General features: G+C 44.2%; 1 protein-coding gene across 4 annotated transcripts in view; it reads right to left on the bottom strand.

Moving 5' to 3' along the window:
* LOC137423843 (heparan sulfate glucosamine 3-O-sulfotransferase 1) overlaps positions 1-17,500 on the bottom strand; it is a 197,696-nt gene that overhangs the window by 130,185 nt on the left and 50,011 nt on the right. For 3 of the 4 annotated variants that reach the window (XM_068111390.2, XM_068111391.2, XM_078773711.1), the window contains one exon: positions 14,832-14,932. The gene's annotated coding sequence lies outside the window, so the exon portion shown is untranslated. Of the gene's footprint in view, positions 1-3,360; positions 3,461-14,831; positions 14,933-17,500 lie in introns of those variants that run through there. The other variant, XM_078773712.1, reaches the window with a different exon arrangement.

Here is a 17,500-nt window from a genome sequence, read left to right as displayed (position 1 = left end):
GGTTAATGTCATGCCGCATAAACCGTTGTTTAAAATGTTTCCGGGCACATTCCCTGATTCTGCCATCTTCATAAAGGAGTTCCCCATCATGGAGCAAGCGTGTAATCATTGACGAAGAGGCCCCCCTTTTAAGGCTGAAGAAGAATTTGGTTGGAGCATCAAGGTCGTGTATGTACCTCATCTTCAGGCGCAATAAAGCATTTTGTGCTCGCCTTTCGGATATGGAATTCAGTAAGGCCGTTTTTCCATGAATTTGTTGCCTCATTCCCTGGTAGCTCACACTTGCAGTTCCCTGAAGCTGTTCCTGTAATTCCAGGATTTCATCTTCAAGTAGGGTTGTGGTTTTTCTTTCCTCTTGAACACCATACGCACGATATTGTTGGCAGAACAGTCTGATGTGCGTTTTGGCATTATCCCACCATTGTCTGAGGTTTGAGAAATTCCCTTGGGAGGCAACTAGAATATTCCAAATTTCCGGAAAAATGTCCTTAAAGGTACTATCATCAAGTAAGTTGTTATTAAATTTCCAAAAAGCACTCTTGTGTTTCGGGCAGGGGGCAGAAATTTTGAGAAATGTTGCGCTGTGGTCCGAGAATCCTGATGGGCAAATTTTGGATGACAGAACGAGGCGTTCAAGTGGAGGATTAATATAAAACTTGTCCAAGCGAGCAAGTACAATATTACCCTGAATGCATCGACACCATGTGTATTGCCTGATTGATGGGTGCTGTACCCGCCATATATCTGTCAAATTCATTTGTTTTAAAAATTTGGTGAGAGGGATTGTGGAGGCAGGATGGGGCTCTGCACTGTTCCTGTCTAGTTGGGGTTGGAGGGTGCAATTAAAATCTCCACCAATACAAACATGATTGTCTTGGTTTTTTAGGGCGTTTTGGCTGTCGAGGGACATTAGGTGTGTCCCAAGGGCCTTAAAAAAAACTCGCCGAGCTACAGGCGTACTTGGGGCATAGATATTAAAAATAGTATAGAATTTTCCACAGTAGTGGAATTCTAGGGATGCTAGGGATCCCTTGTGTATTTCGTCGAATTTAAGCGATGAAGGCAAAAAGGAGGGGCTAAGAATTATTGCGACACCGCCTTTGCGGGAGTCACCGTTACTAAAAAAGGACAGGCCGGGGAAGAGCCTACACTATTCTGCGACACAGCAGTCGTTGGCATGGGTCTCTTGTAAGAGGGCAATGTCAACTTTCTTCTGTAATAAAAAATCCCTTACTTGAACTTTACGGACAGAGCTACATCCTCCGTTAATATTCAAGCTACAAATGGAAAAACTCATTACAGCTACAAGGAGGAGTGACCACCACTCAATTTTTTGATAGCAGTTCATTCTTAGCTTTTTGCAACCACTTCTTTAAACGGTGACGTTGGGAGGAATTGAAATTAAAAACGTGGGGCCGTTTTACCATCAATCTAGCGGAATGTATAAAATCAGGTAGCTCCGGAAAAAAGGTTTCTATAACAACATTCCTTTTTCGGAATGTGTCCTTAAGAAACCTTTTTATCTCGGAGGGAGGGATTGGAGGGGTTTCTTCTTCCTTAAGGCTACCACATTCACTAACAGAGTCATCTATATCAGATGGCTCAGATGGTGTGTCACACTGGTTTTCATCATTTATCTCCTCACCGTCATCACATCCCTCCACGTTATCGGATGGGGCATAGTCCATAGAGGGAGGGGACGGGGAGGGAGAGAAATGAGCCATCTTCGGGGGAGGGGGGGGGAGGGGGGGGGTACTAATTTTTGCGGTTCAACCATATCAGTTTCTAGGTCAGTAGACAAGGGCGAGGATTCATCCACATCTATGTCCTCCAATACCGAGAAACGATTTTCTGTGACGAGGGACAAATCTAGGGCAGAGAGGAGGGGCTGTCGGTTTTCAGTTGTAGGTTTTTTAAAGAGATGACCGTTTTCATCTGTTGTTTGCAGATGTCTTTTTCCTTTTGGGCAGACTAATTGAAACTCGTCCTGGTTAGTGGGAAGAGATTGTAAGGGTTTGGGGGGTGGGGGGGGGGGGGGGAGGACGTGATCATCGGGAGGGGATTCCCATCGGCTACCACGGCGAGAGAGGTAGGATCAGTTATAGCAGGCAACAAGCTGTGATTGGACGATGTCGCCTGGGGGGTGAGGTGTATCGTTAACAGGAGATGGCTGCAATTAGATCCTTCAGTAGAGGGAGGGGCCCCTGTTTCAAGGGAAGGGGAAGGGGGTACGGCGGGGGGGTTTGGGTCGGTGGTAGGAGGGCTTGGGTCGGTGGTAGGAGGGCTTGGGTCGGTGGTAGACAGATTGGGATCAGTGGTGGTAAGGCTTGGGTCGATGGTGGGAAGGTTCGGGTCGGTGGTGGGAGGGCTTGGTTCGTTGGCGGGAAGGCTTGGTTCGGTGGTGGGAGGGTTTGGTTCGGTGGTGGGAAGGCTTGGGTCGGTGGTGGAAGGGATTGGATCGGTGGTGGGAAGGTGGGGGGGTTGCTTATTCCCGGTTCGGAGGGGAGGTTGCACTTGTGGAGAATTCTCTTTTCGGGGGCAGTCATGCTTAACATGCCCAAATTGTCCGCAGCCAAAACATTTTAGAACGTTGGTGGACACGTACACTGTATATTCGTTCTGTTGATGTTTTAATTTTATTATAAGGTTTAAATCCTTCTGGGAAGTTTTTAAAATCATAAACACTTGCCGCCGGAATGAAACCACGTGCCTTAAATCGTTGTTTCGTGACCCGAAGGGAATCATGGCGACACGAGACACGATGGTACCGTATCGGGACAACTCTTTAATTAGTACATCGTCGGATACAAATGGGGGGCAATTGGATATCACGACTTTTATCGCTGGGCTATCTAGTGGGGAAATCATAACAAATATATCTGGATCGATTGTCAAACCCTGTTCGACAATTTGTGGGACACAATCCGCGTCGGACAAAAAAATAACGATCCGCTTGTTCATCCGCGAAGCGGCAACAACCTTGTCGATCCCGTCAACACGACCGGTTGCGAGGACAACGTCCTCGACACTAACCTCACGTTCCGGAGGTACACAAAATAACCCGTGCTTACGGGTCAGGCTCTGAAAGGCCGTAAATCGAGATAGTGCAGCTGCCATGCTGGAACAGCTGCACTTACAACGCCTCCCCAACTCGGGGAGGGTGAATATATAATATAATCTTCCCTACCCGAACTCCGGGAATGGGAAGTAATCAGACCTCTCCGATTTCCCTAACTTCGGAAAAGGGAGGCAAAAAAAACAAACTGAAGGAAAGATAAACGAAAGGAAAAAAGGAAATAGAGGTTTAAGATGAAGGAGCAAACACCGATCGGGCGACGCCCAAAAATGGCGAACCCTTACCAGCGATCACCCTGTGCTCTCCGGCTCTCTCTCCCGTCTCAACGTATATGGGAATCGCCAGGAAGACTCCACGAACAGGCACAAGGACACAGAGGGGGGGGGGGGGGGATGGAGCAACAACACAAAGCACTCACAGGCCTCCACAAGCAGACGCCATGACAGTACAACCAGCATACAAATGGCCAGGAGAGAGAGAGAGAGAGAGAGAGAGAGAGAGAGAGAGAGCGAGAGAGAGAGAGAGAGCGAGAGAGAGAGAGAGAGAGAGAGAGAGAGAGACAGAGACAGAGACAGAGACAGAGACAGAGACAGAGACAGAGACAGAGAGAGAGAGAGAGAGAGAGAAAGAGAAAGAAACAGAGAGAGAGAAACAGACAGACTAGGAGACCGACTGGTGGAGAGAGAAGGTCCTATAGACCGAGAGAACAATGGCAAGAGACTCCATTAGAAAGACTAGCAACGGTACCCGCCCTACAGGCGGGGCTTCAATTGGGAGGCCCAAATGAAAAGGCAAAATATCAGAAATTGAAGGCTTTTTTTTATTTTAAACGATTTATATAAACATCTGTTGAATCATATCACACGCAAATCATCAAAATCTAAACAGTACATGGAGCCCATTTGGAAAAAAGATTGAATTCTGCAAAACGGAAGCGGCCGCTACACATCTTTCTCAGTCGCACGTTTATGTGTGAAGAGTGCGCGCCGATGTAACATGGAAGCGGCCGATACACCTGTTTCTCAGTCGCTTTGCACACACTAACGTGTTACTTCGAAGCCGCACGTTTATATAGGAAGAGTTCGTCAGGATTCGATATCCTCTCTCCTGGTACGTAAAATTTCAACAAAAGCCACATCACTGTTGATATCGGTAAATATTATTCCATCGTGTTTGGAAAAACTGGAAAATTGGAAAAACAATATTGCCTATTTTACTGCAGGGGCTCCTACGATTACCCACCCAAAATATCGTTGCGATTGGTTCAGCCGTTTTTGCGGTACCTTCGAACGGACAGACGGACATTTGGTGAATTATAGTAAGATAATTAAGATGAGTTGGAATCTCTTAATCTCACAATATTAGAGAAATTAAGATTTAAGTGATGTCAATTGCAGATGGGGTAAATAAGACGAAAGCATTAAAAATTTGGCAAAGGAAGTATTTTCACTCAAAGATGACTTGGCAAATTTTCCCAGAATGAAGAAGAATAAATAATAGCTGAAATATCATGTTAGTGTATTGTTGTTTAAGTATCATTTGGATTGCCTTTTAATATATAATTATTTAGACCGATCATCCCAAACAAAGAAACAGCATGTATGATCATTAAGATTTGTCTTTCAGGGCTGGAAAGCGACATTTTGACGCAATTTCTCCTGTATGTGTTTCTATACATCATAGGTTAAAAGACCAGCAGGTGAGTTGTAGGACACGAGATTAGATAAATCTACGCAATAAGGAAAGCGGGTCACCGCAGAAACTATATTACAAGGTGTTGGTTTGTCTGTTACGGCAAAAGCATCACCGTTATCTTTGTGGGAAGTAACTACAGGCCATCTGAGTCAACACAGTTTTCTCAACCACTCGGATACCTCCCAAGATATTGCAAGAGAGCTATTAAGGTTGAGTTCGTTCCTAAAACATGTCTGGAAAGCAAAAAGGAAGCATGAGAAGACCAAGAGAGATGTAATGAAGATTTTCTATTGCACCATGAACAAAACACTTGGTCAATTTGCAATTGAAGAGATGTAGTTTGGAAAGTTGACTAATTGGGCTAAGCTGAAAAATACCCCATTGTGCATTAACTGAAAGGTGAGCAATGGTGGAGATCTACACTACTTTGCACACTGCACAGGCAATCAGGGTAGTAACTAGAGATAACTAACAGAATGAAGATGAGAAGAGTAGAGAGACAGCTTCGTATGGCATTTGTGACTAGTTCACACAACACAGAACTACACAGAGTATTATAAAGTTAAACATCAAATGATCCAGGAGTGTAAAGAGCTTGAAGACCCTACATAGGTCTTCATATACAGTTATGTACTTGAGAAAGAAGATATAATGAAAGAATAGGGATTTGGTGAACTTGGAAAGACTCGCTCCGAAAGTTTAAACATGACGTGTGGAATATATAAACGAATCAATAAAACGATCCTGTGACATTTGGTTTGTCCTGGTTTTCAATAATCCGGAAGCTCATTGTGGTTTAATGAGCACTAGGTGTCACTGGATTACCTCAAAGAACCCGCCTGATTGTTACCGTCGAGCATGCCGTGCAATCGGAGCAAAACCTTCCTTTGTTAAGGCAGGAAAAATGCACCGAAAATGAGAGGGATGATCGGCCAGAATGGACTATAATCTGTGCTCGTCCAGAAGTAACCGTCTGAATGAATACGACGTCATAACGCAAAACAGAATGAGAGAAATTGAGCGATGTGCGAATTCAACCAATGCTATAGGAAACTCAAGAACCGACCCAACTCTTCCGCCAAGTTTCGTCATAATCAGTCTACTTCTTGAAATACCATGCTATATATCGTTTTTGGGCCCATCACTCAACGGTGAAGAATCACTTAACAATTGATTGTAACCAGATCCCAATTTTCCCCAAAATCGAATCATTTTGTCCTTGTCACACACCTAACATGTCCACCACGTTTTGTACGAATCCATTCATAACTTTTTGAGATATCCTGATCATAAACAAAAGGACAGACAAAAAGGTGTGTAAACATAACCTTCGTCCACTTTCGGTGGCGGACGTAATAAGCAAAACTATGGACAAAATCTCACATCATACTACAGCTGCGCTGATTGGCTGGCAGGATAGCTAAGAGTTATGAGTACTCACTTCTCAGTTGTCTAGCATGGATTTGAATCCTGAACCAGCTATAACCTGTCATCCCGGTGTTTTGCCGGCAAGGCAAGGCATCCGACTCATGGACATTACACTTGGTGTCATGTCTGCTGACAGTATTGATGGATGCCAAAGATCCCATGATGTCTTTCATGAAAAGGTGACAAGCTATTACCGGCACCATGAAAATTCCAAATTGCTCATTTGAATATACTGCGTTGGGGGTGGCGACCAAGTCAGGATTGTAACCTGAGTGAACAAACAGTTTTTACAGAACCGGCACCGTTTAGAGCATGGTGCTTATTTAATACCAGCAGAAGTACCCGGCATTGCCGGGCGGGGAAAGGGAGGGGAATGGGGGGGAGGGGGAAGGGGAGGGGAGGGGAACGGGGAGGAGGGGAGGAGAGTGGGGAGGGGGAGGGGGCAAGGGAGGTTAGGGAAAGGGGTGGGAAGGGGAGGGGAGGGGGGGAAGGGAAGGCGAGGAGGAAAGGGAGGAGGGAGGAGGGGGGACAGGGGAGGGGGAGGGGAGGGGAGGAAGGGAAGGGGAGGAGGAAGGGGAGGAGGAGGTGGGGAGAAGGGGAGGAGTGAGGGGGCGAAGGGGAGGACCAGTCAACAATGACGTTGCAGCACAGGCTGAGATTCAGTGTATAATGTTCCTCGCTGAAATGCGCTATACCCAGGGGGCCAGGGGTGTAAAGGTGACATTGCCTGCTGTAAAAGGTTGTGCATTGCCATTCAAGTCTATAGATATGTAGAATCAACATCCAGGTGCACAACCTTGCCAAAAGGTTGCTGGAAGCTGGAAAAATTGACAAAATCCAAGATGGCCGCCACAGAAATCCGAAAATTTAGAAATGTTCATATCTTTGCGACTAATTGTCATAGAATCATGAATAGGGTGTCTATTCCTAGGTTTATTGACATACGGAAGCCATTGCCATCATTCGATTTTTCACTCTAATACATATTTATTGAGATACGAAACTTCCATGCTAAAATGTGTGAAAGTAAAATCTTGCTTTCAGTGCCGGATGAAGAAGAGCTTGGAGAATTGCCTGGATTATCAGCATTTTGTGCTAGAGTGTCGACTCATCATGAGGCAAGCAACATAGGATATTTATCCTTGATCCCATCTTCTCCAACAGACCCAGCAGTAAGGAAGGAAGAGATGAACAGGATTGTTAAAATCTCAAAGAAACTGGGTGACAAATATACAGTTATTACTGGAGATCAAGCAACATATGAACTTGCCCGTACCATCAGAGATGAGCATCCTGAACAGTTTGGAAATGTTGTGCTGTTATTGGGGGGCTTTCACTTGTCGCACAATTACCTGAAGGCAATATGTAAGATTGTTCGAGAGTCTGGTGCAGAAGACATCCTAGTTTCTTCCTGGAATGTGCACTGCAGCTACAGCGCGAAACATGTTCGGTGAAAAGGCTGAGTATTACCAGACCTTGCATGCCATCCGCCTCCTGAGTGAAGTGACGTGGCGTCTCTACTGGGAGGCATTTGAAACGTGGGCAGCAGAACAAGAGACCAGCCAATGGTCAGCTGCCATTGAGACCGTTTTGACGAATATTCTAAAGAACCAAGGTGACAAACCATTCTGAAACTCGAGATTGAAAAGGCACGTCCACATCTAGAGCTACTTGGAGAACAATTGGACAAATTCGACCAGTCACTTCAGGTATCTCCAGCAGCAGTGTTTTGGTTGACCTTTTTACAGATGACTGATATTCTCCAAAGATTCATAATCAATCAAAGAGAAGCAAACTGGAAGGGACACTTAGACGAGAGTGCAAACATGCTTCCTTACCTTGCTGCGGCTGGACACTACAAATATGGACAACAGTCGTTGCCTCTCTATCTGTCTGAGATGAAGAAACTGCCTCAGACTGCCCCAGAGATACACCAAGCCTTCATGGATGGAGCATTTGTTGGAAGAAGATCTGCTGGCGAACACAATGCAGTATCGCCTGATATGCTCCTCGAGCAAACTTATAATGCTGATGCAAAAGAAGCAAGTGGCTTGGATGGCATTACTCTGAACAAAGCTGCCCATACCAAATGGGTTTATACAAAGCCTATTACTGCTGCTGTATCTGCAGAGCTGAAAGAAATGATGCACCTGAACAGTGCACAACCACACCATGAATCAGGTGCCAAACGTGTAGCGCACGACAACGAATTGATCATCAACATGCTAGCAGCGATAGAAACGAATCCCTTCACATCAAAGTCCACCAATCTTGTCAATATCATCACTGGTCAGTGTACGGATGATACAGGGAAAACTCACCTAACCTCTGTGAAAGAATTGGGAATCCAAGCCTTGAACAGTGCCCTGGCAAACGACAAGCCTACAACAGTCAAAGAAAGTTAAGCTCCAGACATTTTACACACAAAACCTCAAACCCAAAAAGACAAAGGCGAAACCCACAGCTGGGAAAGGTGATAAAGTCTCAGCACTATTACGCATAACTCAAGTCATTGCCAGTGGAGGAGAAGTTGACATTGTCAATTTCATTGGCAATCACGAGTGCAGCAAAACACCTCCATCTTTATTCACCGAAGATGGTGAAATGCGATCTGGAACAAAGGCCAGCCTTGTCAAGACCGTCAAAGATGATACTGGAATCCAACCTTCGACTTCCCTACCTGCAACACACAAACAAACTGCAGTAGTTGTCGACGCTATGCATGTCATACGCCAGTGGTCGTTTAAAAAAGGTGAAACGTTTGGAGATGTTGCACAACATTACAGCAGAAGTTTGAGAAGTATTTTGCCTGCAGAAACGGATGTATTACACATTTGTTGTGACAGCTATAGCTCCAGCAGTATCAAAGCAGCTGAGAGACAAAAGAGATGTGATCAAACGAAAAGTGGAAAGGCATACGAGGTCAAAGAGCATTATGAAACTCCAGAACCCCAAGATTTCTTTGGATTGTCTAAAAATAAAGCAGAACTTCAGAACTTCCTTTGTGAAGAATGGAGTAAGTGGTGGTTCAGCTCATCGCTCCAGGGACCAACAAAGCTCTATCTGGGTGGTGGATTTTGTGACAAAACAAAAACAGTTCTCGTCACACCTAGCGATGTCCATCCCGTACTTGAACTGCAGTCAACGCAAGAGGAGGCAGACACGCGCGTGTTCTTGCACACGATGTACAGTGCACAAAATGATAGCGTGGAAAGGGTTGTGATATATGCCAACGACACAGACATCATAGTGCTGGCTATATACTACGCTGCAACACATTTGAACTTCCTTCAGGAGCTGTGGATAAGGACTGCACCACAAAGTTACCTTCCCATTCACGAGATAGCAGCGAAGTTAGGAGCACCTATATGTCGAGCTCTGCCGTTCATCCATAGCATGAGTGGTAGGGATACAACTAGCTACCCATATTTTACTGGCAAAAAAACTTGGCTAGCCAGCAGCAAAACCCTTGATCTGTCAGCTTTGCTATCCTTTGCTGAAGATGAACAATCATTCGAGCTTACCGACGCTGTAATCTCTCAAGCACGAGAACTTCTGGTGTCTGTGTACAGCAATAAACACGAGGTGTTTTCTGATACATCACTGAGCAAACTGAGAGTATTGAAATTTCTCAACAACAAGTCAACACTGTTGAAACTATTACCACCCCCAGAAGATGCGTTTCTCCAGCACTTAAGACGTGCAGCTCTCGCAACGATCACGGACAAGACAGCACACATTCCAAAACCAAGAGATGTGTCAATTGAGGATTATGGTTGGATTCTTGTAGATAACCATCCTGTCCCTGTAATGTCCACCCGACCTGCATGGCCACAACAAATGCAAACTGCCGTGTGCTGTAAATGTACCAAAGGTAGCAAGCGAAACTGCTCATGTGCCAAAAACAGTATCCCGTGCTATGTTGGATGTAGGTGTGGGGGATCAGTGGATCGGTGCAGTCGTGCCCTACCAAATGAAAGCGAGGAATCAGAGCTGGATGAAAACTAGACAATGATATATTAATGTTTATAAAAGTCATTCATGTTGTAAATGATATTGCATTTAGCTGATTTTCACCAAATTAGAATAAAAATGTCTTATATCTCAATTTGAGAGTACTTTAGTGGAAATTTGATGATGGCAATGGCTTCTGTGTGTCAATAAACCTAGGAATAGACGACACCCTATTCATGTTTCTACAATAATTAGTCGCAAAGATATAAAGATTTATAAATTTTCGGATTTCGGTGGCGGCCATCTTGTATTTTGTCAATTTTTCAGCTTCCAGCAACTTTTTTTCAAGGTTGTGCACCTGGATATTGATTCTATATATCTATAGACTGCAATAATGGTGCAAAACCTTTTACAGCAGCCCATGTCTGTTTTCTCAAAATTCAGTCATCTGGCCCCCTGGGTACTACTAAGTTAAATATGAATAAAAAATATGGATCTCGTCATCGGAGGTCATTTTTAGGTAGGCCATGTCCTTCCCAGGCCCAATGGCCATGTCTATGCCAAAAATCAAGTACGTGAGCGAGTCTGGCGCACTGAATTGAAAATATATAGAACGCTCATACTCCGTGCAAAGTGTAGCCGCCGTGTCGCCATCTTGGTTAGCACGACTCGACCGACTCGCTTCACGGATCTCGTTTGTTTTGAACGTGTCCCTGATTTTAAAAGCCAGACAACTGTTAAAATGCCATTTTGTGCGGCAATAAACTGCTCCAATCGGTTACGGAAGGGTTGTGGAAAGACGTTTCACAGCTGTTTCAAAGACGTTTAATTCATATCGCACAAAATCGACACAAAACACGATCGCACAAAAGGTGAAAAAACGCAATCGCTTTTCGCTCTGAATTACGTGCAAACGCGTGACGGAAATCACCATCGCCCAGCATAGAGTGCCAACCAAGATGGCGCCCGGTAGCTGCATCTCCACCTATGTGGGTGAATGGCAATGTTCATTCTATATATTTTCAGTTCAATGGTCTGGCGGCGAGGATGGAACATCACGTGATCGCTCTGAGCAAATCAGCGAGCTGCTCTGGCACCTGAGTGCTGAGAATCCGTGTATAATGTTCCTCGCTGAAATGCGCTGAGGTAAATATGAATAAAAAATATGGATCTCGTCAAATATTTTTAGGTCGGCCATGTCCTTCCCAGGCTCAATGGCCATGTCTACGCCAAATATCAAAAGTACGTGAGCCTCTCCGTTTAGGAGTCTATAGGTAACACACACACAAACTGTGTTTTATTTATATAGATATAAAACAGTCAGTTCATATGTGTTGTGTGTTTGTCTGTCCCCTTCCTAAGGGTAGGTTTTAAAGTCCCATCTTTTAACATGAATGTGCGTTTACTACGGTCTACTTTGTGAGGATAAAACAAACACGAAAACTATTTTCCATAAAAGAGTAATCATGTCTCTTCTATTGGAACTGTAGACGGTGGCTTGCAAACCGAGCCTCATGGGCGGTGTACAGAAGCATTTTTTTAAATAACAATAATTACAAGATGCAGGGAGGTGAAAAATCGCTGCGTTTGATGTGCAGCACACGCAGAGTAAAACGAGTGTTCATTTATGCCCGTATGATGTTTAATAAATAAAAAAGATGTGAGCACACCTGACACGAAGCCGAAGCTTCAGACTTTGTCACGCTCAAGAGGCCGTACCGTCAAATAAACTGTTCAACTCGTCATATTTGACGGACTTTATACTAGTTTAATATATTCCACTGATCAAATTAATATAAAGTGTGTGAATCCCAGGGTCATGGTGCACATTAATCTCCTCTTGTAAAAGACTGTGCAAGGACCTTTAAAGTCTTCGAGTCTGGTTTCCATCCCAACAAAGTTTGATTTTGTAAAATCTGCAGTTCTGAGTTTCTTGGTTTATCTTGTTATGGGATAAGGATGATGGTCCGAAGGGCCTCCTTTTGTGCATACGTTTGTTTAGATTTCCTTGTCCTTGGATATGTTCATTACATTAAAATCACTGACATCCACAATTAAGGAATAAAAATAAATAATCTCAAATACAGGCCACAAAGCTTCCTTTCAATTACAAGCAAAAACATGGAGGGAATCCATTCTCACTTCCAATGTCAAATCTTTGCTCTTTTCAAACAACCTGATGTCTGATTATATCAGTTTGGATTCCATCATGGTCACTTCAACTATGGACATGGTGCTGCTTCTCTCACAGAAATGGTTGAAGGCCCCAAGTATCAAACGAGGTAAGCAGCATCTCCTTGGAGATACCTCGAGCATTTGACATAGGGTGGCATCCTGGTTACAAAACTCTTTGCCTGTGGCATAGAAGGCCAAATTAATGCCTGGATTTATGACTCCCTCCCTTCATGCAGTCAACACGGTGGTATAAATGAAGTCCTCTCTTTGTTTTCCAGTGGGGGTTGGAGTGCCAAAAGCCAGTGTCTTGGGTCAGTCTTGTTCCTCATCCACATAAACAATTTCTCTGATGCTCTGGAAACCCTTCTTTTCCTCTATGCAGATCACTCCACATTGTGTAGTGCTTAACCCATCCCACTGACAGGTAGAGCGAAAGCAGCTGCATCAATCTCTGATAACTTTGGAATTGTTCAGATGCTGGTTTCACAAATGGAACTTGCATTTCAACAGCGCCAATAGAAAGATCGCGATGCCGCTCTGGAACGATAGGCAAACAAATTCACCTAGGTATTTCCATGGTTAGGCACGGAAACAGAATCACTCATGAACTTCTAGGCTTCCCCAGGTACCAGGAACCACAAGCTTCTCCTCGCTGAACTATTATAAAAGTTGGCCTTTGAAGCCAGCCACAGACTGGGCATCCTCTATCATTCCAAGACATTCCCTGAAATGTCGGAATTATTCACAATCTATAAGGCCTTTGTCTGTAGCTCCATGGTGTATTGGACTCCCCTAAGGGCTGGTGTGGCAGCATCATATGTGCCTCCCCTGGAGTTTGTGGAATCTAAGGCTCTCAACATTATTGGCATCTCCCACAATGACGTTGAAGCACAAGGCCCTTAGCTCTGACCTCTAAAACAGGTCAGATGCCTCTGTTTATTACCACCTCTTCTCTGGTCTCACTCCCTCTCCTCTCTCGGCCCTCTGACATCCTCCAACACCCCCCAATCACCTCCCCCAGCCTCTCTAGGTTACACGAGTTCTTCCACTAAACAGTCCTGGTTAAACTTCCAAAATCCAAGCCAACCATACACTTCAACACTTCTGTCACTCTTTTCTGCTATTTGTAAAACTGCCTTCCGATGGTGGTTCAATCCCTCCCATTCATCGAGAGCTTCGACTGGGACGCGCACCACGATCTCATGTCATCATTCATCTCTACCTGTGATGTTCCATACCCCATTAAACCAACCTAACCCAAATCCTCTAACTTACAGGTTGCAGTGTTTCCTCAGTCTTATCTCTGTTCTCCGGTCCGTCCATTATTTTGTTTGTTTTGTCCAATTGTGGTTCCACTGCTGCTCGGTCAGAATCTTTCTTCCCATGAGATGAGATTTTGAATCAATAAAAAAGTCTTCAAATGCATTTTTTATTTGTGGTGAAGTACAATATGGAAGTTTTTCTCTTGTTAATAATGATGTTATGAAGTGTAGTTGTAAGCTTTTCTCACCATTCAGCAGCTTAATCTGAAAGTCTTTTTATTTAGAACCATTTAAGGAGTTACAGCTTTAATCAATTCCTCCCTAAATCAAAGTTACCCAGGAAACTGAGTTAAATTATGTAATTCTGAAGACTTTCAAAGAGTACGTCTGAAGCGACGTCTCAATAGTACAGCATTTCAGGTAGGCTTCAAATAGATTTGGATGAGGAGGTTGGGAGGAGGGTTAACAGGTAGTTAAAGAGCATGACAGAGAGAGAGAGAGAGAGAGACCACCTTTAGAGGCCATTTTCCCCACAAAGCAGGGGTTGGCCTTTTTTGGGCACCATGGTCCCCTTTTTGAAGCGATGTTTTATGGCCGGATGCCCTTCCTGCCGCCAACCCTGTTGGTCGCATCTTGCGACACACACGGAATTACCAATGAGCTGGACCTCGGAAGGATGACAGGCTGAGTCAACCCCCCTGGTGTTTAATTCAGCGATCGACCGGGATTCGAACCCAGGATCCTTGGATCCCAAGTCGGCACCCTAACCGCTAAGCCAACACCATGCCAGGTAGTTAAAGAGGATGAAAGAAGGAAAAGGAGGAAAATATATTATAGTTATGACATGAATACTTGTACTGTATGAATAAGGCAGTCATACAAACGGTAACCTGTCCGACAAATTTGCTGTTCATATGAAATAATGGAGGCACCACCATTGACAGCTGTACGGAAGGCAAGGATCGGGCGGCTGGACGTTTCAACCACCCAATGGTCTCCATCCGAGAGTGAGTGGTCGAAAAGTCAGAGCTGAACCTATCCTGCTGGGTGGCTACACCAGTTGGTGGTGCCTTCATTTTTGTTCAAAGTAATACAGATCTTCCCAACAACAATCAGTTTTTTGTAACTTGGTTGTTTTTATGTCAGCATTCTTTCTTTGAGATTCCCAACAAACTGTCATTGGGACGATAGCTCAGTGGGGTTATCTTCAGGGAAAGTTCAAAAGTTGGATTAGAACTTACCAAGTCGTGAAGCCAACTTCTTCAACTGGAACTGGAGGACGTCATTCACAGAAGTCTCTAATGAGGTTGCAAGAGGCCAGACGTCAGTTTTTCTTCAATCCCTGCAGCAGTGAGAAAGTGAGTAAAAGGTAACTCAGCGGGCATGCCTTGTTATTTATTGGCAAGAAAGTGACAGGGGTACTCAACGTGAGGTTATTGGTGTGACAAAATTCTTTTTTTCCAATTTTTTGTTTTCATTCCAACACAGATTTTTGGGCACAGGCCCAAAGGACCTCGTTAAAGCTAGTGGGGGGAGTGAGATACACAAAGGGAAGGGAGGAGGAGGCTGAGCCGGTGCAAATTGCACATGCAACGCCGACGAATGCATGTATGACCACATCCGTTTGGGAATAGAGCTTCACCATCAGGTGCTGTTAAATATCTGCTTTTAGAAGGCACTCTCACACTGCTCGGGCCTAATTACAGAAGGGACGGCATTGTGCGATGCCTCCAGGCCTCTAATGGAGGAGAACGATGAGAGGCCGAACGCCACGGAGATATTCCGAATCCTTCATCTCCAAGGATAACACTTATCCTTTTTGTCTGTTTCGCATATCCCGAACATGTCCAGAACAGGAACAAAAAAATTTGAAAGTCTGACCTATATCTCATTATCTGCACTCGATCAGTGTTTAATTCTTGACGGATTAAAGCTGCAAGTGAAATGCCAAGACTTATGGTAATTCATCATATTTAATTATTACAAATTGCGTTAACAGATACATAACGCCCCATCTCCACGAGGAAGTGCAGAACTTCATTTTTGGCCATCAATTTAGCTGATGGGTCGTGCTTCTCATCTGACTGCCATGACTACACCTTTCCTTAACTGTCCTTCTTGAGTGTGAGAACATAATAGGTTGCATTTGTACGAAGGTTTACATGGCTACGTAACAAATAAAATTCAGGAACAAGTTAAAATTGATTTGCATTTATTTTTTATGTACATAGAAAGTCAGAGCTCATGGATGAGCTAGAAGATGGAATGGATCAGGATGTAACAGAACAAAAGGAACAGTAGAAATAGGGGAGAGAGACACACCAACAGTGGGGTTGAGGGGCAAAATAGAGGGGGACTCGAACAAAAAAAGGGATGTCCGGAAGAATGGAGCAAAGGGAGGACACACTGGGTGGACAAAATGGATACAGCTACAAACTCTGAGGAAGAAAAAACCTGGAAAGAGGTGGCCTTGAGGAGTGCTAATGGTGGTAGAAAAGATCATGGTTTTGGATTGGGGATGATCTGAGGTGGTAGTGAACAGCTGTTTTGAAGACTTGGAGGCTGGAGGGAAGAATAGAAATGTAAATAATGTTGAAATTGATTCCGTAGGCAGGAAAAAAAAAGAAGGAACAAATGAGTGCAGGTGAGCAGTAATCCTGGATTTAGGTAGTTTCACCAGAAGACGGACGATGGTGGACCCTGAAGAAACCAAGGCAGAGGGACAAAGAATGAAAAGAGCAGAGGGTGCAAGACCAGAGAGGGGACAGAATAAGACAGAGACCACTGATGTCTCTGGTGTGAAATTGATAGACCCATAAACTTGGCATCATCGTGCGAGATTCCAATGATCTTTTAATATCCACGTTGAAATATCCACGTTGAAATATCCACGTTGCAATATCCACGTTGAAATATCCACGTTGAAATATCCACGTTGAAATATCCACGTTGAAATATCCACGGTGAAATATCCACAGTGAAATATCCACATTGTACGTATTCACATTGTACGTATCCACATTGTACGTATCCACATTGTACGTATCCACATTGTACGTACCCACATTGTACGTACCCACATTGTACGTACCCACATTGTACGTATCCACATTGTACGTATCCACATTGTACGTATCCACATTGTACGTATCCACATTGTACGTATCCACATTGCACGTATCCACATTGCACGTATCCACATTGCACGTATCCACATTGCACGTATCCACATTGTACGTATCCACATTGCACGTATCCACATTGCACGTATCCACATTGCACGTATCCACATTGCACGTATCCACATTGCACGTATCCACATTGCACGTATCCACATTGCACGTATCCACATTGAACGTATCCACATTGTACGTATCCACATTGTACGTATCCACATTGTACGTACCCACATTGTACGTACCCACATTGTACGTACCCACATTGTACGTACCCACATTGTACGTACCCACATTGTACGTACCCACATTGTACGTACCCACATTGTACGTATCCACATTGTACGTATCCACATTGTACGTATCCACATTGTACGTATCCACATTGTACGTATCCACATTGTACGTATCCACATTGTACGTATCCACATTGTACGTATCCACATTGTACGTATCAACATTGTACGTACCCACATTGTACGTATCCACATTGTACGTATCCACATTGTACGTATCCACATTGTACGTATCCACATTGTACGTATCCACATTGTACGTATCCACATTGTACGTATCCACATTGTACGTATCCACATTGTACGTATCCACATTGTACGTATCCACATTGTACGTATCTACATTGTACGTATCCACATTGTACGTATCCACATTGTACGTATCCACATTGTACGTACCCACATTGTACGTACCCACATTGTACGTACCCACATTGT

This window comes from Myxine glutinosa, chromosome 3, assembly GCF_964187855.1.
Source record: "Myxine glutinosa chromosome 3, kmMyxGlut1.1, whole genome shotgun sequence".
NCBI lineage: Eukaryota > Metazoa > Chordata > Myxini > Myxiniformes > Myxinidae > Myxine > Myxine glutinosa.
This window is presented reverse-complemented; position numbering and strand designations above follow the sequence as displayed.